The following is a 26,044-nucleotide window of genomic DNA, read 5'->3' as shown; positions in this document are numbered from 1 at the left end:
CCTTAACTTCTCAAAGTCTAAATTCCTAATAGAGGCTGGGCACAGAGGCACACATCTGTAATCCCAGAGCTTTGCGAGGCCAAGGAGGGAGGATCCCTTGAGCTCAGGAATTTGAGACCAGACTGGGCAACATGATGAAACCCCATTCCCACAAAAAAAAAAAAAACAAAAATTAGCTGGGCTTGGTGGTGCACACCTGTATTCCCAGCTACTTGGGAGGCTGAAGTGGGAGGATTGCTTAAGCCAAGGGGTGGCTGAGGCTGCAATGAGCTGAGATTGCTCCACTGCACTCTAGCTTGAGTGGTAGAGTGAGAACCTGTACCCCCAAAATAAAATAAAATAAAATAAATAATTTTCTAATGGAAAACTAGAAATAATTACAATTGTCTTATTATGCCACAGTGGACAATTTTATGTATTAATGAATATGAAGTTCTTAGTATGTAATAGGTAATAAATGAATTCTAATCTATCTATTTAAACTTCTGAAATTGTTTATTTTCGAAGAATTTACCATTTGAAGGGTCACTGAAAATCTAATAAAAAAACTTTATTATAAAAATTGTAGACAAATACAATTTACCATTCATTTCTGAATGTTCATAGATGACTTCCAATCCACTAATGGCCCATACGTTGGCAATAGATCCCTGGCTTAGACAGAGTTGATATACAAAAGGAAGGCCAAGGGCAAGTACAGTGTTTAGACATAGTGTTCTGAAAATTCTTCAGGCACATCAAGCAAAAATATACAGAATATCTTTTATTAAAACACTCAATAAAACGTATTCCTTAGAGTTGAGTTGTATAGCAATTAACACTTTTTTCCTAAAGTCAACTACTAGAATAATATAAGATGATAACAGAAAAACCAGATGTGCATATTTGTAACAAAACATTTGATTTTTCTGCACTTAATATTAATGCTATGAAAGTTACTGCTTATTGGCTTATATTCTCAAATTTAACAATACCCCTGCTGCTGAATGCACACAGCATCTGCAAGTGGTAGAGAAATTTGGGACCACAAAATCAGCCACTTGAGAACTTCCAATATTTGAACTCCTCAGGTAATATAAGGTGTTCTGTTGATTCTTTTAAGTACATTTTCCTCTGAAACTTCTAGATATTAAAAATATATTTTATTGCAGATCTTCCTTATCTAGTTCACTTAGCAATATGAAAACTCCTTCAGTCATTGTTTTCTTTTGAGTTATGGAGACAAAATATTGGGGAACAAAACAAAGTCATCTTTATATAAAACCTAGTTTCACATGTATTATAATAAATAATTATAGTATTAACAGCTATAATTACTGCAATTTTGCTACAAGCAGTAACTTAGCAATTTATATAGGATTTTTTTAAACAATCCTTTTCAATAAAATGTTTCCAAATAAATATGTATCTTAAAGTATTAAACTTATTTTTTCAGAGTATCTGTTTCTAACAGAGCCTTGATACTGCCAATAATCTCATAAGCTTAGGGGTACATTTTTACATATGCCTCTAGTTAAATGGTAGAGCAAAAACAACTACAAGAAAGTCATTGGGAAAGCAAGGCATGAGTTACTTTTTGATTAGTTAAACTGGAATCATGTAGATTAAATACAGGGGGAAATATGAAGTGTGAGTCAATGACACACAATTAAACACCCCTTGTCTTTACTCAGAAGCAAAATAAACACTGAAATAATTTTACCATCAAAGATCCACTTCTTTGGTCAAATTGGGTGACAGATTGACAGAAGACAAAGTGTGCATGAGCCTGTTGCATCTCTAGTGTTGGTAGCACCTAGAGACTTAGCTGCATATAGAATTGCATTTGGAGCCCACAGGCACTTTGAAAAATAGGAGTCTTTTGAGCACAGTCATTTCTAAATATGTGCTTTTTTACAATAAAGGTGTCATGCTGCAAAGGATCACTAAATGGAAAAAGCCAGTATGCTTTAGAGCACCCAGTTTTTTAATAAGAAATAGTTTTCCCCTGAATCTTTCATCACCCTTGCTGGGTAAGGTAGATTTTCCTCTGCATTGATATTTTAAGTTAGTCACGAGACCAGTCTGTTTGAGAGTGCAGAACCATTTGTGGATGGGAGCTGAGTATTCTTTCCTATGGCATGCATATGCTTTCAGCAGGTGTGGTTACAGACAGTGTGTGTTAAAAGAAATACAAAAAATCAAAGGCATGGGCTCCGCTTCCATCCCTGTATAGGGGCTTGAAAATATGACGTCTCAGAATATGTTAGATGTGGGACTAACAGACGGGAGCTCTAGTTACCATGTCTTCCCTTTCTGCTTGTCTTTTTTTTTTTTTTAATTCTGCAGCTTCAGCTTTTTTTCCCAACATTTTTCAAACATCAATATTTACTTTTTGTAAATGGTGCATATATCGAATGCCCACTGTATGTCAGGCACTTTGCTAAGAACCATGGATTTGTAGATGTTTAAGAGAAAATTTCTGCCTACAAGGAATTTACAGACTTGTGTTGGAGGACTTGAAAACAGATGATCAGAGAGCAGGATGGTAATAGCGCTGATAGAGGCATGAAAATTGCAGGGTAAACTCAAGAAGGGGGATAGATAACCCAGCTAGGGAGAGAATAGAGTTTTGGAAGACTTATCCGTGGAAGTGAATTGTAAAATGCCAGGCTTTCTCTGGAGATTCCCCTGAAAGAGCCAGCAGTAGTCTCCACTCTGGAAAAAATGTATTTTCACTATGACACTCTACCATCATCCTATAAAAAATTATAATGGCCATTGCACAATAAACCCAGTAAATGCCAAGTTGATGGCAGCTTGTCTAATGACTAGAGCATAATAAGTGATACGGAACTCATCCTTTGGCGGAATAGGGAAGGTTAAGAAAAGAATCCTGGAAGAGATTACATCTGAGTTAAATGCTGAAAAAACAGGAGTTGGCCAGAGATGGAGAAAAAGAAATTCATTCCACTAAGAGGCTTGAGAGAACTGGGCATGTTTTTGTGTCTTTCCTTCCAGAAAGTCTGTCCAAAGTTCTGTTTCTCTTAGGGGAATGTTAATTCTGATTTGTTAGGGTTTGCTAAGGGTCAAGACTGGAACATGTCTCAAGGAAAACACCAATTTTTTTTAAAGAAAAATGAAGGTACAAAACAGGAAAGATTCAATGGGATGATAACTTCCTTTGGGAAAAGAGGAATTAGGACATGATTTCCATCCTTACTACAATGACAACAAGAGTTTTCTATAGCTCACAGGGTCTTCAGAAGGAATTAATGATGTAAACTTTTCATCCCCCCTGCCTAGGAACTAGTTAGAACCTAATAGAAATAGTTCCCTCTCTCCCAAACATGCTCTTTCAGCTAATATGATCTGAAGACAGTTAATGTGTCTGTAAACATCCTGAAAATAAGAACAGTTTTTGTAAAAGAAATATATGGAATAGAAAAGAAAGATGCCTGGTGTCATATGTTAGTTTCATTCTCTTTATGGCCCTAAAACCTGACTCATAACAGTCAAGCAAACAAATGGATTTCTTCACTCCTGCCTAACTTTCATGTACATAATACATAAATAATGCAAAAGGGTGACTTCTAGGCTGGTTTGATTTCTCTTTCACTCATTTCCCAGTGCCTTCTCAGAATTCTAAAAGCATTATCTTTGCTTTATGAAAATAAAACCATGTTTAATTGAGTTTTCAACACAGATAAAAGCTTATCTGTATAATTGAGTTTTCAAGGTTGGTAGAAGCTTATCTGTTTTAAAAGCTGGAACCCATATAGTGCTTAATATATCTGGTCACTATTCTAATGCATTATTTTAATCATTAGTATAAGTGCATGAGTTCAGTTTTATTATTGTTCCCATTTTAAAGAGGAGTCATAACAAATAAGTTAGTAAGATCATGCATCAAGTAAGAAGTGTAGCCTGGACTTGAACCCAGGCAGTAATGCGTGAGCATCTGTGCCTCTAGCCACTATTCTAAAGAAAGAAACACATGGTAGGAGAATCAACAGAATGAATCTTTACAATGTCTCTACTCTATGAATTCACATGATTAAGGTAAGGTTCTTAAAAAGCTGTCTAGCACTGCCTACGCATACCCTCTGTAAAAGTAAAAGAGGAGTGTGAGTATGTTGATGTGTGGGTGAAGGTGTTTGACCGTGCAGATCCACCAAAGGTAAAAACAAAGCAAACACCTATCTGGCATTACCTTTGTTATCTCATTTGATTCCCACCACACATCTACGATGTAGACATCATTATTCCCAGCATGGAGGAGAAGAAATTGAACTCAGTGTGGACAGGTTGATTTTTACCAAGTGAAAGAATTAGTATGTGATAGAGCCAGGATTAAGTATAGGTTTGTCTACAGAGAAGAAGAAACAGTAGTATGAAAGCATTGAACAAAAAACCCCAACAGATTTGCTGGAAATAGATGTAGATTCACGGATGGTTTTCCTGAAAAAGAGTGCTTGCACTGAGATCTAAAGAATGAGTAAAATTAATCCAGAATGGGGAGTTTCAGGCGGAGAGAAGAACATGAGCAGAGTCTGGATTGCATGAGGACTAGTGCCAAGGCCAGTATTCCCCAGCACAGAGAAGAAGTAGCAGTTTCCTGCAAGATGAGGAGAGGTATTCCCCATTCAGGATCTTGTAGGAGATGACAAAGGTGTCAATCTGCATACTAAGAGGAAAGGGCAACCTCAGCGTGGTTCTAAAGAATGTCATGAGCAGCAAGGGCGAGGGCTGAGAGGAACAGCTATGCAATTACATGAGCCAATTTCCGTTTCCGAAAGCTGATTTTTACAGATTTATGTAGACCAGTTCGGGAGCTTGTAATAATGTCGCCAAGAGATGGTGAAGACTTAGAATAGGGCAATATCAGGGGTGATGCAAATGGATACATTTGAGAACTATTAACGTGCTAAAAATCAGGTGAACTTTTACTGAAAGACTGCATGAGTAGTTAGAGAGAATGATGGATGCAGCCTTGAATTCTGATTGGGGGGACCTCAGCATCCCTCATTAAGAGAAGAAGAATGGATTAGAACTGCTCACCTGGCAGGAAGTGTGGATGGGGGGATTCCAAAGGGATTCAAGCAATGCACATTTACTCACATCCAAACATTTGTGACTCTACTATTGAAACATAAGAGTTCTTCATATGCCTGGGGCATATGCCTGTTTTGTAATGGTATTCTGAATAATACTTGAACTATTTTTGCAAAGAATGCACAATTTCTTTTTTAAACTATTTTTTTTTATGTTCAGGGGTACATGTGCCGGTTTGTTAGATAGGTAAACTCATGTCATGGGGGTTTGTTGTACAGGTTATTTTATCACCCAGGTACTAAGCCTAGTACACATTAATTGTTTTTCTGATCCTCTCTCTCCTCCCACCTTCCACCTTTTGATAGGCCTCAGTGTTATATATCCATGTGTTCTCATCATTTAGCTCCCACTTGTGAGTAAGAACATACGGTATTTGGTTTTCCGTTCCTGCATTAGTTTGCTAAGGCCTCCAGCTTCCTCCATCTTCCTGCAAAGAACATGATCTTATTCATTTTCATGGCTGCATAGTATTCCATGGTGTATATGTACCACATTTTCTTTATCCAGTCTACTATCGATAGACATTTAGGTTGATTCCATGTCTTTGCTATTGCGAATAGTAAGAATGCATAATTTCTACTTAGACAATGTCTTCCCTATGTCCCTCTCTTTGGTTCTAGTTTACTATTCAATCAATTAGCCTCAGAAAAAATATATCAGCAAATATGTGCAATTAATCAAATAAATAGAAATTATATTATTTATATCAAATAGATATTATAGATATTATATAATATATATTGCATATAATATCTATTGCATTATATATGTTTAAACTTTTTTCATTAAGATCATAAACACTAGGAGATGTTCATTAACACGGGGAAAATTGGCATTAGATGACTAATTTTACATTGGGCACTGTAATGACAGTACTTAGAAGATTTAGGTGGCAGAATGGTTTAGTGAAAATTATGTGGACTTTCTAAATAATAATAGGTCAAGCCAAATTCCAGGATTTAGTCTATGTTTTCTTGAGAAAGTTATTAAGTCTTTCTGATGATCTATTCCTCATTTCAAAAATTGAGGTCATATAACCTATCTTACAGTTTTGAACAGATGATAAAATAGGTAATACACATTTAAATGCCAGGTATCAGGAGACACTCAAAAAGTGCTGATATCCAACTCACTGTAGCAAATATAAACATAAGTGATACAAAACCACTTGACTTTTCAATGAACTAATGAAAAGGGTCATTTTAAGACACACATAAAATGAAAGATCTCTGATCTGGGAGTCAGGAATCCTGAATTTGAATTTTGGCTGTTAGCTGTTATGCATCCTCACTGAGCAAAAATCACAGGCACAAGACTTTTGTGCCTGGGCCAGTTAAGAGCCAGCATTTCCAAATACCGTGTGTGATCCTGAGCAAGTTGCTTGAACAGCACAGATCTCAGGTTGTAAAACAAATCAGTAGGCCAGGACTGCAGTGATCTTATGCCTGCAATTCCAGCACTTTGGGAGCCCGAGGCAGGCAGATCCCTTGAAGTCAGGAGTTTGAGACCAGCCTGGCCAACATGGCAAAACCCTGTCTCTGCCAAAAAAAAAAAAAAAAAAAAAAAAAAATTAGCCGGTGTGGTGGCACATGCCTGTAGTCTCAGCTACTCAAGAGGCTGAGGCAGGACAATTGCTTGAACCTGAGAGGCAGAGGTTGCAGTGAGCCGAGATTGTGCCACTGCGCTCCAGCCTGGGCGACAGAGTGAGACCCTGTCTCAAAATAATAATAATAATAATAATAATAATAAAAGATTAATGACCAAAATTATCTTGAAATGTCCTTCTAGGTCTGAAATGGTATGATTACTAACACCTAATGTTTAAAAATATTTAATAATGGATCTTGCCTTATTTTTTTCCTGAAAATTGATTTTAAGATGGTAAATAATGAAAGTAGTTGAGAGGAAGTATGAGAAAAGTCAGCTCCTCCAGTTTCAATTGTCATTTGAATCCTAAGTCAGAGACAGATTTTTCATGAGAAAGAGTTAACTTGGAAGAGCGTGTGGTATGTGTGCATCTTTAAAAAAAACCAGAACTTTCCTATTCTCAATGAAAAAAAAATGTACGTCCAGTCGATGGCTGTCAGCTACTGTCAGGCGATTTGTTTATGGCTCATTGTCCCTTTTACCTTTGTAGCATCATGCATTTTAATTAGGAGTGCTTACAAACCTAGTGACCTCTCTACCTGCCACATGGAAATGAATTTTAGCATGTTGCAGAAAACAGTTATCCTAGGTGAAAAGAGCCAAACATCTCAGAAAATTGACTGATATACATAAAATAAGTTAAAAAACCCAGGGGATTAAAATGAAAGAACCAATTTGCATTGAGCCAATATAATAGATATCCCAAGGTCAGTGGCTCAATTTCCATATGCAATATTGATTAAAGTCACTATTGTTACCGTTTAAGAGTCTTCCTGTGTGCCTGCTATAATGCACTCATGTTATGTTACAAATGTGGACATTTAGATTTCAAGAGGTAATGATATCTCACCTAAAAAACAAACAAACAAACAAAAAAATAAAATAATCCAAGTCCCACTATAACTTTACTTGATGAAGTTTACTCTTCAACAAATTGTACATTGAGTGCTATTCGGGGGGCCACACCATCTATTTGAGGAGGAAAATCTCTCTGAATGCAATTAAAAAAAGAAATAAACTAAGAGAGAAAGGGAAAAACAGAGTGATACAAAAAAGAAATAGACCTAAAGAAAAATAGTTCTGCTAAAATAGTTGAACAAAAGAAAGAAAGAAAGAGAAAAAAAAGAAAGGGAAAGAAGCAGGAAAGCAAGGAAGGAAAGAAGACGAAACAAAGCACAAATTAAAGTATTTGCAGAAAAGCCGTGAGCCAAAATGAGAGTATCAGAAATGGGATTTTTGTGTGACAATGCAGAATGGAAAAGAAGGAGCAAAGGGATTTGCTTGTATGCATGTTAAAATCTAACTCTTTCCCTTAAGGAGTGCGTATTAGTGTCTCTTTTGATCAGTAAGTCAATGTTTCAACTGTGTTATCACTGTCTTCCTTGTGGCTTTTAATAATCATTCTTGAAATAGAAGTGTTTTTGCAGACATATTGGGAGATGCTCTTCTCACTTGACTGATTATTTAATCCACTCTGAAGCTGTCTGTCTGTCTGCAGGACAAGGTGTTCATGCAGATTGAAAGCCAGGAAAAGCCAAGAATGGGGCTGACATCTTAGAGAAAATTAACTTACATAATGGCCCTGTCAATCCACTCTCTCTTCACTTTCCATTGTCTTAGTTTATACTAAATTTGATCAGCGTCTCTTCGGGTTTGCTTTTTTCCCCACCCATCAGTTGGTTATCTCTGTTATTCCAGTTTCTCTGAACTCCTACTAAGTGCTAGGCTTATATGAGTGCCACAAGGAATATAAGGAGCATTTTTACCCCAAAAAGAAGTAGACAGGTAAGGTCATGCAAACAGGTGGCTGTGACTGCAACAGCTAAGGAGGCAGACTAGGGAACAAATGAGAAGGATTTTCTGAATGTTGTAGACCTGTGATACATTAGGTCTGAGGGGGTAATTCCCCATGAATTGAGGAAATCAGGACGTTTTCATGGAGGACGTGAATTAGCAGGATTCCTAATGATAAGACCAATGAAGTTGGCCATTTCAAGCTGAAGGAAGCATGCAAGCTTATTTGGCAAAGGAAGTTAATCTAATTGTCAAATTCTGAATGATTTTTGGTGGCTGTCTTAAGTGCTGCCCTGAGATAAATCTTAAAAATGCTTCCATACTAAGTCACAATCAATTAGAAGGGTCTGCTCTGGTTACAGCATGGCAAGAGGTATCTGCAATAACTGCCATAGACAAAAAAATTTAAAGAAAAATCTAGTAAACCAAAGCACTAAGTTCAGAGTGAGTGGAGAGAAAGTTTCACACAGAGGGTATGAGAGATTGGTTAGTAAAAGGAAGTTGGAGGCAGATTATAAAGGCTGTGGACATCAGGCTGAGGAAATTATACACTGTGAGGTAATTATCCACTCATATCTTCTCTATTCACTATACTATGTGTGAAAATCTAGTGGGACAAACTTTGTTTGACTTAAGCTATAGGTATACCATCCGCACAATTTAAACTCTGTCAGTCACTTATCATTTCCCATATGTTCACAATCCTTCAAGACATTTTATTTTCTTTATTGCATATTGCCTTGTGTGTAGTTAATACTTAGTTAAAATCATAGATGCTCCCTGTTTTCCCAGATCGCTTGCTAGGTGTGACAGGACAGATAACAGACATCTGGAAAATACTGCAGAGTGCTCTAACTGCAGTAGTCATGGTGGAGAGTTTGTGGATGGGCAGAGATTGCAAATAATTCTTATAGCAGTTGCCTCATCAGCAGACTGGATCTTGGAGGTCAAGCAAGATGTCCATATGCATAAACTGCAAGGGAAAGTAAACAAGAAATTCTAGGTTAAAGCAATGAGCAACGATGATGGAGGAAGGCAAGAGCAGTGGGCACTGTTGCATGTCTGCCTGGCAATACCTGGAGTCTCATGTTGCAGTGGAGTTGTATACTTCAAATTGTAGACAGAATCTACTGATGCCTCTGACTCCCATCACCCTGGTGCACTTGCTAAATGTGCATGAGCTGTTTGCCAAGCACTAAAGAAGGCTGTTTTAAAACACTATAAAGATAACAATAATTTATACAATTCAGAGTGCCTGTTCTGGAGGTACAAACGATATCATAGGCACAGAGATAGCAAGTCCAAAATGTGCATTCACATAAAAATCATGTTCTTATAATGCTTTAGCTTAGTTCAGGCCCTCCTATTCTCCCACCTGGACTACTGCAGTATAACATAATGGTTAAAAGTAAGATTTCTGAAGGCACTCTAACTGTGTGATCATGAGCAGGTTACCTAACTTCCCTTTACCTCACACTTCTGATCTACAAAAGACAATAAGAATACCTGTATCATAAGTACCTGTATCCTAAGGTATTCTTATTATAGGTATAGGTATGAGGTACCTATGTATGTGTAGTCAATGGGTTAAAGCACTTATAAAAGTTCTATTTTATGTTTGTTGTTTTTTGTTAGTATTGCAATTACCTCTTAAATGGTATTCCTGCCTTCCATTGTCCCTTATAACATCTACACTTCACCCAACCTCTAGGGCTATATATTTTTACCAGCTATCATGGAGGTGATATATATATACACCTCCTGGATATTTTTCAACATGAAAGAGGCCTGGTAGACTAATGTCCAAGTTTCTCAGCCTGGAAGATGAGAACCTCATGAGTTGGCTAATTTAACTTTCTTGGCACATGATCTTCCAACTTCTTATACTCTCCCATGTATTCTACACTCCAGCCACACCCGACTATGTGTCAGAGAAGTTAAATGACACAAGGTTAGAAGGTTACAAGGTTATTCAGAGAGGTATTTCCAAGGATCTTCTCGGACTCCTATGCCTTCGCTGTTACCATGAATCCATTCTGTACAGGACTTGAGAGCTGCTGTTGAACCAAGATCACGTGTTCACAATGTCTGTCTCTGCCACTTGACTGAGATTTTGAGAGCATCTTGTCTCATTCATTTCCCAATTAGCTGCACCTGGTACTAAGTAGAAACCAAAATGAGATTTAATACATACTTGATAAAAGTGAGTAGTCAGGTAGATGTAGTCATAGATACACTATCTATACATTAATAAGACACTGAACTTCTAGTGGGTTAATCAAACAAATAAACACTATTACTACTAAGTATTCATATAATGCTTTTGCTTATAATGAGAAATGTTCATGGTGAAATTTTCAAAGAGAATGGCAAGCCAGACAAGTATGTCTGCTGATGAGGGAGATTTTGGCTCCCGCACATATAACGTGGTACCCACTCTCTCTGTCTATGTGTAATATCGTTATGGAAGATGACAGATACAATATGTCTTAGTTTAGTGTTGCTACAAAGGAATATATCTGAGGCTGGGCAATTTATAGAGGAAAAAGGTTTATCTGGCTCAAATTCTGACAGCTGGAAAGTTCGAGATTGGGCATCTGCATCTGGTGAGAGCCTCAGGCTGCATCCACTTATAGTGAAAGTGATACAGGAGATAGAAAGAAATTATTTAGGCAGATAGTGAAGGTAAAGAAGTCCTCAGCAGAGCTTCCCTTCTAACAAAAACAGCCACCAAAATAATTTCTTTTCTAACAAAGAGCAGCCTGAAAAATTGAGCTGCAAACAAATAAGGAAGCTAGAAGTTTGCATGGGGGAATGCCGGCAGCGGCGCCAATAGAAAAGGGCTACCTGGGGGCCTGGTATGTCCAACATGGAGGCTCCATCTTCCTTTTTTTTTGTTACCACATGTACAGTAATAAAGAAATGGGCAACATGGCACAGCTCAGGCAGAGAACCTGCCTGTATAAACGATTAGGGTGGGATTACCAGAGATTCACACCGTATGCATATGACACACCTGGTCCAACCAGTTTTTACACCTTATGTAGATCAGACACCACCTCCTCACCAGCTCATTTATAAAACCCCCTGCATTTCACCATGGACCTGGCAACCCATTTTTCTGGGACCCTTCTCTGCAGGGAGCTATTCTCTTTCTTTCCCCTACTAAACTTCTGCTCTTTTTTTGTTTGTTTGTTTGTTTGAGGTGGAGTCTCGCTCTGTCGTCCAGGCTGGAGTGCAGTGGTGCATCTCCACTGCAAGCTCCACTTCCCGGGTACATGCCATTCTCCTGCCTCAGCCTCCTGCATAGCTGGGACTACACGTCCCTGCCACCACACCTGGCTAATTTTTTGTATTTTTTTTTTAGTAAAGACGGGGTTTCACCATGTTAGCCAGGATGGTCTCAATCTCCTGACCTCATGATCCACCCGCCTCAGCCTCCCAAAGTGCTGGGATTACAGGCGTGAGCCACCGTGCCCGGCCTAAACTTGCACTCTTAACCTCACTCTTTGTGTGTCCATGTCCTTGTTCTCTATGGCCTTGAGACAACAAACCTTGGGTGTTACTCCAGGCAATGAGACTGCTTCAAAAGGTGAAGGGGAGGTGAGGAGCTGATGTGTGCAGGGATCACATGGCAAGAGAGGAAACAAGAGATGGTGGGGAGGTGCCAGGCTCTTTTTATCAACCCGCAGTAGTAGGGGAACAAACAGAGAGAGAACTCACTCACCCTGGAAGAAGTGTTAATCTATTCATGAAGGATGCATCTCCAGGACCTAAACACCCCCCACTTGGCTACACCTCCAACAACGGGGATCAGATTTCAACCAAACATCCAAACCACAGCACAACGTTAGACCCAAAATTTCTGACAAACAGGAATAATTTTTCTTTCTTGCTTTTGACTTTACCTGTTAACATAAATGACTGTAACATTGTGTGTGTGTGTATGTGTGTGTGTGTATTTAGGGTTAGCAGTTTTGCCACATAGATTTCATATTATTGGAATTTTCCTAAAATCCAGTGAGAGAGGTGAGACAAGGGTAATTTCTTCCCGATTACTGATGAAGAACCCCAGGTTCAGAGAGTTAAATGCAATCTTTTACTGAGAGTTAGCGGAGGTGTGACCACAGAAAAAGGAAAAAGGAGAGGTGAAAGCACTGTATACATATAAAAGTGACATTGACAAAAGACTGCTGTAATAAATTAGCATTCCCATCTTGACTGATCCAACCAGCAGGAACAAATTCACAGGGCAAGTAGAAAGGAAAATGGGGAGGGTTCTGTTACAATTTGTCAAATAGTGACTACCAGAAACTCATCTCTAAAAGAGAAACAAAATCAAAGCGAAAAAAGAACAATTGCTATTTTACTTTTTAAAAGTCCTATCTCTAGCGACAGGACCCAGAATACATCCTAGATTTTCTGACTCCAAACTGGTACATTTCCAAAATTGTATATTTCACATCTGGCAATGATAAAAGATGTGCATCGTTTACATTTGTGAATATCCCCACAGAAGCACCCCAAATTCCAAGGCCCTGAATACATCATGCAAAACCAATGATCAAAAAGGGACCCAGTGTTTGTACTGTGTGCGTAGCACCCTCCACACCCTCTCTCTGTTCACTTTTCTTTGTAAAGTGTTTTTTTTTTTCCTTACTCAGTACAGTGTTAGTAATTCAAACAAAAGAAAAACATAAATGATACTTCAGTATTAAGTCTTGGGGGATTTAAGTGATTTATATTCTCTTTCTTCAGCAATATTTGCTATAAAGCTACTGAAGGTACTATTTAGAGAAAGTAGATATTTTGTCACAAAATCATCTTCTAATCCTCAGAGCATTTCCTTGATATCTATCAGCAGTTCATAAAGACATTCACACTTTATGAGCAATATGTTGACTTCCCTTTGCAATGGCAAGGAGAAAAAATAAAAATAAACTTTCATTGAAGAGGACCACAATGTCTCCCCAAATGAAACTGGGTGATAAACCAAATAAAATAGTCACAAAACTTGGAAGTAGGTTTTAGTTTGTTTTCACATACTCTGCTTCAAATGTGTACACTGGGAAGATTTATTTGATTTATTTTAACTCAGCCTTCTGTGAAAAAAAGAAACTACAGTGGAATTCCCATTAACCTATGTCCAGGATGTTAAGTGAAGATGATGATTATTGTTTTGAAATATTGTTGGTGGGGAGGAAGGCAGGCAGAGATACAATATTATAATTCTGTTTGTATCTGAATGGTAGCTGAAGACTAAAACCATTTCTGCAATGTCCACTGGAATAGGTTATACTGTTCCAATTCTTTGTAACTTCTAGACCTAACATTTATATTTTCGGAGATGATTTTACAGGAAATCAAAGTAATATGAAATATTCGATATTGAATAAAACTTTAAGCTCAGGAATACTACTTTAAATGTGTATACTTCCCAGTTTAAGTGGACAATTTACTTGATAATGTTATTTTGAAAGGACTTTTAAAAATATAATTATTTCTCCCCAAGCTACAGTCATATATACAGTGCTGTCTTTTTTTGTCTGTGCACCATCTGTGTGATAAAATATTTTAATCAACTTATTTCTCTAAAAACATAAAATAAACATTTATTTTGAAAGAAAACTTTATATTCATGCGTAAAAATAAGAAAATTATTTTTACTTGCCATAAATACAAGGTAAACTTAGAAATGAATTGAATGAATGCAAAACAATGTTCTTCAATTCTAACAAGGTACTTGGAGTCGGCTTAAGGCTCTGAACCTGAGGCCAGCATTGGCCTTGTTAGAGAGATCAGCACTGGCAGGGAACTCAAATGTTCTCTCTTGACAAAAATCAGAGGGTTGAAGGAAAATTGGAAAGAAATTAACTTTCCCACCTATTTATTTTCCACATCTCTGTCCCATCAGAAATCGCCATGGGGACTCACTACCTGCAGCATGACAAATGCTGAGGTCTTCTAAAAAGTTTGGTCTGAAGGGAAAACACAGGTAGAAATCCTACACTCGCCGCCTACCACGTGTGTGATTTAGGGAAGTCAATATCTCTTTCTGAGTCTTACATCCTTCATCTAAAAAATGGAATTAATAACATCTGTATCTCCTAACAATTGAGTAGATTAAATAGAACAGCATTCTGAAAAACTCAAACATATAGTGGTTGCTCAACTAATTCTAGTTACCATCACCCCCAAACACATTTTCTTTTGGTTTTATCTACTCTACAAACATGAAGACAGCATCGGTTCCAAGCCTCTATCCTCAGCCTTTGTTTTACACCTTCTTCCTCCACATGATAATCTTATGTTGTGTAATTCATTCAGTCCTCCATTTTGCTAGAAACTTCTGAGGCTTTTTTGTTTATGAGGAAGAAGATCACATCCAATATTCTGACAGTCTCCCCAAATATATCTGCCTGTTTCCTTGAGAATGCTACTGACAAAATAATGAATAAATAATAGATAGATAAAGCTAATCATAATCAAATCCAGGTTAGCTACCTCTGGGTAGGGGTAAATGGAAAGATTTTGAAAGCAAAAAGATTCTGTAAATGAGACTTTGAAACCATACCATTTGTGTATAAGATCATGGGGGAAAAAATAAGTTCCTCTTCTTAAGACAAAAACAGCTTTAAATTCCCATTAGACTTTTTAAAAAAGGCTTCTTGAACATCAAATATCTTTTGCAAAACACTTCATTGATTTAAGTGTAAATTAATCAGAAATGCATGGATCCTATTTCCCTTAAAATACACATGGATTTTTACATCCAGATGCAAAAAGCTTTTCCTGTTTTCCATCACTTCAAAATTTAAAAGAGTGCTTTAGGTGCTCAAGACTGACTCAAAAGTGTTAAGCCTTGTCCTTGATCCTTGCAAAGCATAAGAAGTGGTAACTTTGACATGAGATTTCTTTAGTCCTCTATATGAATACTAAAGGAATGTGCTTTCTTAGAATTGCTAACAGAAAACAAGTAATTATTAAGCAATGTGACCTTGGTAATCTTTCTAGGCTACACTATGGCACTGCAGAAAAAAAAACAATGTCTTCAAAAATCTCAGATTTGTTTTCCAACTTCAACTCTGACCAAATGTCTCTGGTTTTCTCATCTAAAAAATGGGGGTACAGGACAGGACCTATTTATCTTGGAGCTTGCTGTGGGATAGATATAAGATGATAAATCAACGAAAATGTATGAGCATCTCTTCTGTGCTACTGAGGATTCAAAGATAAATGAATAAAATACTTCTCTCTGGTCTTAAAGGAAACTCCTAGCTCTGGAGGAAGAAGGCACTCTGGGAATCTATTTTAGCGCTCTATCTTTGGAATGAGATGACCATTGTGAGTCTAAGGCAATGGAGGCAGTATACTCTGCCTGAGGGATCGTTTACATCCTGAATGAGAAATTGGTCTGTAAACACTGAGGTACTAAATTATGAGGCACTAAGAAACAGATGGATTCTCATTGATTCTTGGTGTCATTATAATTATTATTGCTACTAGTATTACCATTATGCAAATCATCATTTGGAATTTGAATTTTTTCCCTGTGTTCACTCTTAATCTTCACTGTTTTATTTTTGCTCCAGAAGGTTGAGTTTTCTGGTTTTGTTTTTTTCACTTTATTTTGCCATCCTCTTTACTCCCTCTTTCTTTTCCAGAGAAATCTGTTTTTCTCATTGAGCTCCCCACACCAATCTGCTGGGCCATCTGATTTTTCTTAACTCCAAATCTGGATCTATTTCTAGCTAACTGCTGACAATAGTGCCATAGTTATCCTTGCAGTCATATTCATTGGTTTGTTATCTTAAATAATATAATTTCTGAACATTGACTACATATGAGGCTTTGGGCTAGATCTGGGATACACAGATATGGATATACACAGATATGGATAATCGAATCTGCTTTCATGGAGTTCGAAATCAATCTAGTGAGGGCGGAAGATAAATAAACATAAAGTTATAGGACAGTGTATCGAGACTGATGCTGTAGATATGCGCAAGGCATAGTAGGACTTACAAGTGAGGAAGCATGGATGTAAGTGAAAACTTAATAGTACATGTCATATTTATGATCCATCTAGAAAGATAAGATGGCCACTATTCATAAGGAGGTAGCCTAAGAGAGGAAAAGTCATTTCTCTATGCTCGGGGTCTGTTCAATAAGCTGATCCTAACTGAATCCCCAGATTATGGAGCCAAGCTTCCTGGCAAGTCCAAGGAGTTGGAGTAAAGGGGTTGAGCCCCTTTATAATCACCAGCAGCACCATAACCATGCATATCCAAAGAGACCTAAAATCTATGCCAAAAAACAGTGTTCTTGCTAGTTCTTGGACAAGCCAGGACCCTCTTCTTCAGCTCCAACCAAGGCATTTCCATCCAGATTTTTCCTTTGAGACCTTCCCATGTATAAGGCTGGTTAAGACCCAGTCTCCAAGATCCACAGCTTCCAGGTAACTGAATAGGTAAAAAAAAATCTCAACAGAGTTCATCAATGGGGAAATGGATATGAGGAAGATCCATTGTTCAGAGGGTACTTCTCATCTGTAGCCCTGGACTGGTCAAGAACACACCCACCAGATGTTCTGAATGCTAGCATGAAGATCAGTGGCCAGATTTTTCCTCCATCTGTAAGTCTGAGTGGTTTCCAGACTGCAAACTGGTATCAGAGCCTGTTTCCCTGTAAAAACAGAAGACCTCTCCTCCCACAAGGATCTTGGCCCTAACACTTTCCTTTCTCTCATTTATGCCTCAGGATTCCCTTATTTCTTCTTTAGGTCATTAAATACAAAATATTAACCCATATTTATTTACTAGACTATGAAACTGAAGCAATCCCTCTTCTAACATTAGCTGCCTTTAGTCTCATATTAATGAAAAGGAGTAGAGAGAGAAACAATCAAAACAAACAAACAAACAAACAAACAAAAACAATTTTGGCTGGGCACCGTGGCTCACGCCTGTAATCCCAGCACTTTGGGAGTGGCCAAGGCAGGCGGATCACGAGGTCAAGAGATCGAGACCATCCAGGCCAACATGGTGAAACCATGTCTGTACTAAAAATACAAAAATTAGCTGGACGTGGTGGCGCGTGCCTGTAGTCCCAGCTGCTCAGGAGGTGGAGATAGGAGAATGGCTTGAACCCGGGATGTGGAGGTTGCATTGAGCCAAGATTGTGCCACTGCACTCAAGCCTGGCAACAGAGCGAGACTCCGTCTCAAAAAAATAAAAAGAAAAGAAAAGAAAAGAAAAAAATACAAAACACAATTTTATTCCCCAGGAAAATATGCTGTTACATGTGCAAAGAATTAACTGTTTAGAACACGATGATTTGGAGGATGAAAGGAGGGTTTGCCTGGAGCCCTGAAAATACTGGAGAATGGTGGAACATTTAAAGGGCTAATTGAGAGCGGAATGAATGCCTGAATGCCCTGTAGCCACAAGACAGAATGGTACTCTAAGAGGAGTAGCCAAGCTGTAGGTATCACAGAAGGACCTATTCTCTAACCGTCTGCTCTTCTTAGATAAGTATCGATGGGCTCACTTGAGAGGAAACCAACATGTATATCAAAAACTAGACATTTGTCTTTCATTGCATCCTTTAATACAACCACCTGTGAGTTAAATATCTTATACACAAAGGCGAATGAGACTCAAAGAGATTATCAACATGGTTAACCAGCTGGTTCAACTTACAGAGTGTATTAGTCCATTCTCATGCTGCTAATAAAAACATACCTGAGACTGGGTAATTTATAGAGGAAAGAGCTTTAATTGACTCACAGCTCGGCATGGCTGGGGAGGCTTCAGGAAGCTTACAATCATCGTGAAAGGGGAAACCAACATGTCCTTCACAAGGCAGCAGCAAGGAGAAGTGCCGAGCAAATGGGGAAAAAGCTCCTCATAAAACCATCAGATCTCATGGGAACTCTCATTATCATGAGAAGAGCATGAGGGTAATCACCCCCATGATTCAATTATCTCCCACTGGGTCCCTCTCAGGACATGTGGGGATTATGGGAACTAAAACTCAAGATAAGATTTGGGTGGGGACACAGCCAAACCATATCACAGAGCTAGTAATGTGTTCAGCCAGAACTTGAAATCAGATCTATATGACTCCAAATGCCTTGCTCTTCCTTGCAGGTTTTACTCTCCCACCAACAAATAAAGGAGTTAACCATTTTCAAAGTCTTGAGAAAAATAAAGTAGTTTGGCTGGTGCATACATGACAAATAGGTTGTATTATAAAGTGATATGGGAGAGATAAGCAGAAGTCTAATTGGGATTTAGAGAAGCAAAATACATTTCCCTTCACAGTTTCTTCATCTGACAAATCAGGGAGTTATTAGAGACAATCAATGGGACAACATATGTAAATCAGTCTCTATAGTGCCTGGCAAGATATTAAGCCCTCGATGTTAAGAATACCAATTACAACTGCTAGTGCCATTTATTATCATTTTCTATTCCAGAAAAGTGATTATGTGCCTTACGTAATTTGGGGGCAGAAAACAATCCAGTGAAAAATAAGGTGTTCCCTGCTCGGACACAATGAGATAGTTTTGGGGAAGAAAGCCAGAATACTATTATGCAAAATAGAGAAATGAGAAAAAATTCATTAGGTTTCCTAATTTGGACAAGTCATGTACTTCGGCTTTTCTCTGCTTTGGGATAATGTAGGAGTCAGTCTTACATACCTCCGTTTTAAATGAGTTATTGTTTCTGTTTGGGTTTCTTATCAGAAAAGACCAGTGAAAGTTTCAGTACATTAGAGCATATGAGAGCACTTTTTGTTTTTCTTATGTTGTTGTCTTCCTCTGATTTTCTAATAATCTTCGCTTCAAAAATCTACAGCACATGTGATCTGCTTGGAAAAAAGCTTTGGGGCTACCTTAGTGAGCTAGACTCTAGGGTACTAAAATAATTCAACCAAGACAAGACATATTATTAGACCGAACAGAGACTAGGTGATGAGAGCCAAGGTAATCTCACCAGAAACTAGATCAGAAAGTAGATCTTCTCTAGACAACATTAATTTGGATCAGAGTACCTGAACTACATTTTATTTTGTTTTCTCTAGTCTTTTAACTGTACATGTTGAAGACTACTCAGGTTATTAGCTTAATAATTTTTCCCATGTGCAGGGACATGTGCCATGCCTACATCCTTTAAAGACCAATGACCTGTGCTCTGGTTTTCTTTTGTTCAAGAGCTCGCTCTGTAACCTTAGGCTCAGAAGTCAAAAGCCTTACCCAGCTTTTTTTCTATAAAATGAAGAGATTGAACTAGACGATTTCTAAGGGCCCTTTGGGCTCTAAAAGCATGTAACTGTATAAAATTGAAGTAATAATATATCATCTTCTCACCTCACAAGATTATGGCAAGGATCACATAGGAGAGCTGATGTGCTTGAACATACATAAAGGGATATACAAACCTAAATAGCAATAGCAGAACTGTGACTTAACCTTGGACTCTAGCAGTAAGGAGGTTAACAAGACTTTAGATGTCATTTGGTTTCATTATTTCCAAATGGTCTCCAGAATGATGCTTGTAATGTTGAATCAAATTACCTTTTTTGCTTTCTAAAAAAAATACACATTATTTTGGAGAGTTTAATTTAATTGGTTAGCCATGGAATCTGGGATCTATATTTACAAAATCACTTGCAATTAAAGATTCAGATTCTCTTTGTAAACACAGAATGTTTAGCTTCTCTTTCATTGCAACTTATGAATCCATTCTATAGTGAGGTATTGCATTATTTAAAAGTAGGTTATAATAGTCACTTATTAGTAGTTTAATATTGAGAGGCAGTGCTGGACAACAATTGAAGTTGGAAAACATGGGTTTAAATTATACTCTTTGACTTATTAACTGTGTAACCTTGAACAAGTCACTTAACTTCTCTGAGCCTCAGTTTTCTCCTATTTTAAAGGATACAAACAATAGCCACCATCCATAGTGCTTTAATAATTAAAGAGATACTGCATGAGAAGAAAGTAATGAAATATGTCATGTTAGCTTGCCTTTCTCCTTTCTTGCCCTTAAAAGTATTGTAGCTATGAGGATATTAATAAAACACAATGCTGCATAATAATCACATCACTATAATAGTAATCTCCAAGTTATATAACAGGTGTCTAGATATCTTACCATCTGAACAGATGCCAATACATAAATTTGTTTACAGGTATCTCCTCCTTTCTCAGAGACTAAGAGTTTAGCGGGTGGCATCTGGGTGAGTAAAAATACCTTCTGTTATTGTTAGTTTGTTTTAAAATTTAGGAAGATATGCCCAAATGTATGTCTTGCAGAAATTTTGCCTTACTATTTAACTATATTTATTCATACACAGACATGTTTGCAAAAACAAGTGTATTTTTCTTCTGCAAATATCCTTTTCCATTTTCTACCATTCCAAATCTCTTAAGTAAATCCACTATTTACAATACAGCTGTTTTAACGACATGTTTATGAAAATACAGATCCTGATCACAGTTTCCCTATGGACTACCAAAGAGAATTTGAAACCCCGTTAGTAGTTGCAAGATGAAAGTCAAGTTCAAATGTGTATCGAATTGTATCTAAGGAACTGAAATTATTTTATAAACCTCAGTTAGACCTCACACCACCCCCCTGAGGATGGAAAGAAGTATTATGCACTCTTATGGAGACACAAACTTAAAATCCATTGAAAGGTTAATCACTTTGCATCAAAAGCCTTATAGCTGGTCCGTGGTGGAGTGAGGAACAAAACAGAATTTCTTCCTAGGGAGCAACTTACCTTCTTTTATTTGCCTGATTACTAGAGTGAATGAAACTTCTGGAAAATTATGATGAATGTTCAAAAGAAATCCCTGAGAAAGGATTAGCATTTGTTTCTCAGTTTAGAGAATGAGTGATTAGTTTTCCATGCAAAAGCAACAGCACCTTTTTTGTTTTGCTAAACACTTAGGTGGAAATGACCCCTTTGAGGAAGGAGAAAAGAAGAGCAGAGCAATTCAGGAATTAGGATAGCAATTGGTAGAATATTTCTCTTTCTTTCTTCTTTCCTCCTCCTTGTACATAGCAACCTGCACAGATATTGCACGCTAGAGGGCACTTGAGGTAGAAGAAAAAAAGCTTCGGCATCCATTCTAACAGGACTAGTTGCCTATGCAGGCGGGAGACGGCAACCTAAAAGCAGTGCCCTGATTTCCACATGGCAGCATCTTTAGCAAAAGAACAAACAAAAATCCTTAGTATTATCCAGCTTTGACTAATAAAAGAAGCCTGTTCACATTCTCAATAATTAATTTCCCTTCAATATCTTGTAACATTTGTCCGCTGCATATACATGTGGTCTTCTCTCTAATAAGCATCTTGATAACTAATCACAACTATAAATTCCATTTTGCACATATTAAGATAATTGTTTTCCCTTCACCTCCCCTCCTCCATACATCTGTATTCCCCTATACATCTGCAATGGTACATTAGTATAAGTGTGCAAATATCAAATAATGGTAATCTTCTAAGCCAAACTTAAAATTAATTAAATTTAATTATTATATTTTAGTATTAAATACACTCTGTTATACCAAAGTAGTAGTATTTTAGGGAGTGGGGTACCTTTTTTACTCCTCTTTCTTCTTTTTTTATTCTTACTCTTTTTTCTTCTTTCTTCTTTTTACTTGGAACACATTGTGAACTATTTTTAATTTTTTCCTCCTTTTTTCTCCTAAGTTAAACAAGAGTGGTCTAGAATCTTAATCTAGTTGCTATTCTCCTACAGAAGAAAAAAGAAAGATAGAGAAAAACCAAAACACTAATATGTTAAGTGCGTAGCCCACAAAACCTGGACTGGCTTATTTGATAGCTTTGTATCAGTCCTCTTAAATCTATTTACTACCCCACCCGCCGTCCTTCCGACCAAGTTTCTGTTCAGAAGCTGAATTGAAGCTTATCTCTTTTCTAGCACCTGGGAAGATGGAAGATAATGCCATTTTGAAAACCTTCTCCAAAATGCTCTCAGCACAGATGTGGTTTTCAGAAAGTGTTTACACCTCCATTTACTGAAAGTATAATGACAAACTCAAGATTAGTAATTATAGTCAATATTCAGAGATGCAGGCCTAATTTCAGGGACAGCTAAAACCAGCAAGCCAAGAAATGTAGAGCATCACAACTCTGAATATCAAGCTCAATGATGATTTTATGCCAAGAATTCATAACTACTTCTAAAGAAATCAATTTAGTTTTTCAAATCCCATACTAAACATTAGTGAGGTACTCAGACGATAAATTTAGCGTGCTTACATTTTTATTCTTCTTTTCAAATCTTGTTTTTTAAGATAGTATTTTGTCTTAAAACAGAATATTCTGGGACAAAAACAGTAAATATTAATACAATACACTATTTTATTTTTTTCCTTCTCATCTTTATACATGTCACACGAGAAAGAAATTGCCTAAAGCAGTGTTCTCAGATGTTAGCAGGTAACAGAATCTCCTAGCACATTTGTTAAAACCCAGATTTCTGAGCCCCACTCAGATTCAGGGTCAAAGAATTTGCATTTCTAACAAATTTCCAGAGAATATTGAGGCAGGAGCTCGTCCACGGATTGCAGGTTGAAAACCACTCGTCTAAAGGAATCTCCAGAATTGCTCACATTGGTTTAATGAGAGCACCATAATAACTTCTCATAATCTTAGTAAGAGAATGGTTTAAAGCAAATTCATAAACAAACAAAAAAGCTGTCCTAAATTTACTTAAACATTTACAAACTTCTCAAAACTTCTTTTTTTTTTTTTTGTGAGACGGAGTCTCGCTTTGTTGCCCAGGCTGGAGTGGCTCACTGGAAGTTCCGCCTCCCGGGTTCACGCCATTCTCCTCCTCATCCTCCCGAGTAGCTGGGACTACAGGCGCCCGCCACTACGCCCGGCTAATTTTTGTATTTTTAGTAGAGACGGGGTTTCACCTTGTTAGCCAGGATGGTCTCGGTCTCCTGACCTGTGATCCGCCCACCTCTGCCTCCCAAAGTGCTAGGATTACAGGTGTGAGCCACCATGCCCAGCCCCAAAACTTCTCTCTTAATGTTTTAATTCTTATGAGTTACGCTTCAATATTGGAATCCAAAATAAAATTTAAGTTTCTTATGCTTAATGCCAGAGTTGTTACATATTACTTACCCTTGCCCCATACCCCAAATAAAGGGCGTGGTTTCAGATATCTTCATCCTAATGAAACACAGGAAAGGGACCCTTCATTTCTGGAAAAATATTACATGGTAATTTGAGTTGTCATTTTTCATATGTCAGATTCTTGAGATTTTATTATAAATGATAATACCTGGCACCATAGATATCACATTACAAGCAATCCAATAAATCTAAAGGTTACCAGTATTCATAATATGGTAAATACATTTTGTTTTTAGTTTGTTTTAATTTTTAATTCTATCTTGATGAATGAAAACGATGAAAGGTTGCATTTTAACGCAGCAAATAATAGTTATGTTCCATTCTGTCATTTCCTGCTCCAACCAGAGAAGCTGGAGACTTCCTAACACTGTCTCCCTCTTCTTGAGCTCTGTTTCCTATGAACCATCTGATTCCCCACTCTGCAACTAGCTGGGCACTTGGTTTACTGTGTCCCTTGGTCAAAATTACGACAAACATTCCAGCCATAGTGAAAAAATAAAAGTGTATTTTACTACATGGAGTCCCTCTCCATCTCATTCACTCTCTACAGTAGACTCCCCTGCAAAACTGCCTGCCTGTCACCGAGACCCAGGCTAGAGACATCCTGCCTCATTCTACTTTTTGCATTAGTCAGCCAAGGTTATTCTGAATGCAATCTTCTCTCCCTCCCCCCAACTCCTTCTCCAATTATACTCCTGCCCTATCAGATAATTCCTCACCCTTCCTCCCCCGCAATGCTCCACAACACATGCAATTTCACTTGCCATTCTAAAAAGCCTATGTACCACAGTCCTCTTCCCGCTGGAAGGCTGTAACCCTGGAGAGGATGTTGAAAAGAAAACACTTTCTTAAGGGGGTAGGCTTTCACCATTGTGACATTACACTGCATCTTATTAAGAGTGGGTGGAATTGTTAAAGAGATAAATGCCTTGTCTTTCAGCATCCCTGATTATTTTAGAAATATAGGGCTTTCTAACATTATCCTAATCCTCTATCACACTGCTTAATCATCCAAACCTCTCTTAAGAATTAGTCAGGAAATTCCTATTGTAACGCTTTGAGCAGATATTAGCAGGTATAGATAGGTTACCCTGAATTCCAGAGGACCAAAATTCAGGGAAGACAATGTATATAACTGCTGTAAGAGTAAATATGGACAAGATGAGTCAAAGCAAACTCTTCTTAACCCTAGATACCCAAAGCCACTGGATTCTGGCTCTCTTTAAAAGCCATTGGATTCTGACTATCTTTACTATGTCAGCATAGTTTGTTAAGAAAATGAGATTTGAGGATATTGTCTAACAATCTGGCTTTTTTTTTTTTTTGAGACAAGTTTGTTACTTGTGACAATCCCCAGCTTTCAGTAGCACATGAGTTTTTTTGAGTTTTCATAGATGTAAGAAGTTACCCCAAGGAACGGTTCAAATTATTTGTTCAAAGTGAAAATGAATATCTGAAATTAAGCACAACCCAAAATGTGATCTATTTCTTTGTCCACTTGGGACTGTCTGGTCTAGCAGCAGTTATAATTTGATTGAGCCTTGACTGCTGCTCCTTTTTCCAAGACAGAATTAGCCAATTCCAATACCCTGTAAGCAGACACAGTCTGAGAAGAGAACAAACAGTTACTTAGTGACTGCCTAGGGGAAAAAAAAAATACCACCTGGTTCTCTTCACCTCTCCCTCTCTGAAATAATCCACTAAGTTTCTTGCCTATGACAGCTAGAACATGAAACAATCAGATATTAGAGCTACAGCCAATACTCTTTTTCACATTTCACAATGGGTTGTCAGATGCAGCACACAAAAAAATGTCAAATTTGCATAAATATCATAAGCATGTTGTGCCTATTTTCTCATTCTGTTCACTCTTTCTCATTAATTTGAGTCAGACAGTACAAGCTCTACAGACTGTGCATCTTGTCCCCTGCACCTTTTTTCCCCTTCTGTTCTTGCTCTGTCCCCAGATGGTAAAATCCACCCTCAGGCTCACGTCTAGTGCACACAGGGAAGGGACTAAATCGGGATCTCCTGTGGAGGGGAGGGTTTTTTTTTTTTAAGGTAAGAATTTATTTGTCTTATATTTAGCTAATTTTATTAGAAGATGATGACTGTGGCATCGTCTACATGTTAGCCCCAGTGTTGAAAAAGAAAAGAAATCTGGACCTCCTGATTCATGGTCCCTTTTACCCCAGGGTGGCCATTTCTCAAGATCTGAGCGCAGCCCATCAGAAGACTTGAAGTGACCACAGACAGGGCAGCTCTTGGTGGAGGCAGGAGAACCGCAAGGATGGTATCTGAGAGGATATGACGAG

The 26,044-nt window shown here is 37.8% G+C and overlaps 1 long non-coding RNA gene across 2 annotated transcripts; it reads right to left on the bottom strand.

Moving 5' to 3' along the window:
- Positions 1-9,230: 9,230 nt before the first annotated feature.
- On the bottom strand, positions 9,231-23,925 carry LOC104002641 (uncharacterized). Of its 2 annotated transcripts, XR_675006.3 has the most exons (4): positions 23,718-23,925; positions 22,158-22,314; positions 9,612-10,695; positions 9,231-9,508 (listed from the first exon to the last, which is right to left on the bottom strand). It is a non-coding gene; the product is annotated as an uncharacterized LOC104002641 (long non-coding RNA). The 2 variants fall into 2 exon arrangements; XR_008539816.1 differs by having other exon boundaries at positions 9,231-10,695.
- Positions 23,926-26,044: the final 2,119 nt, after the last annotated feature.

The sequence above is a fragment of the Pan troglodytes genome, chromosome 18 (genome assembly GCF_028858775.2).
Source record: "Pan troglodytes isolate AG18354 chromosome 18, NHGRI_mPanTro3-v2.0_pri, whole genome shotgun sequence".
NCBI classification, from domain to species: domain Eukaryota; kingdom Metazoa; phylum Chordata; class Mammalia; order Primates; family Hominidae; genus Pan; species Pan troglodytes.
This window is presented reverse-complemented; position numbering and strand designations above follow the sequence as displayed.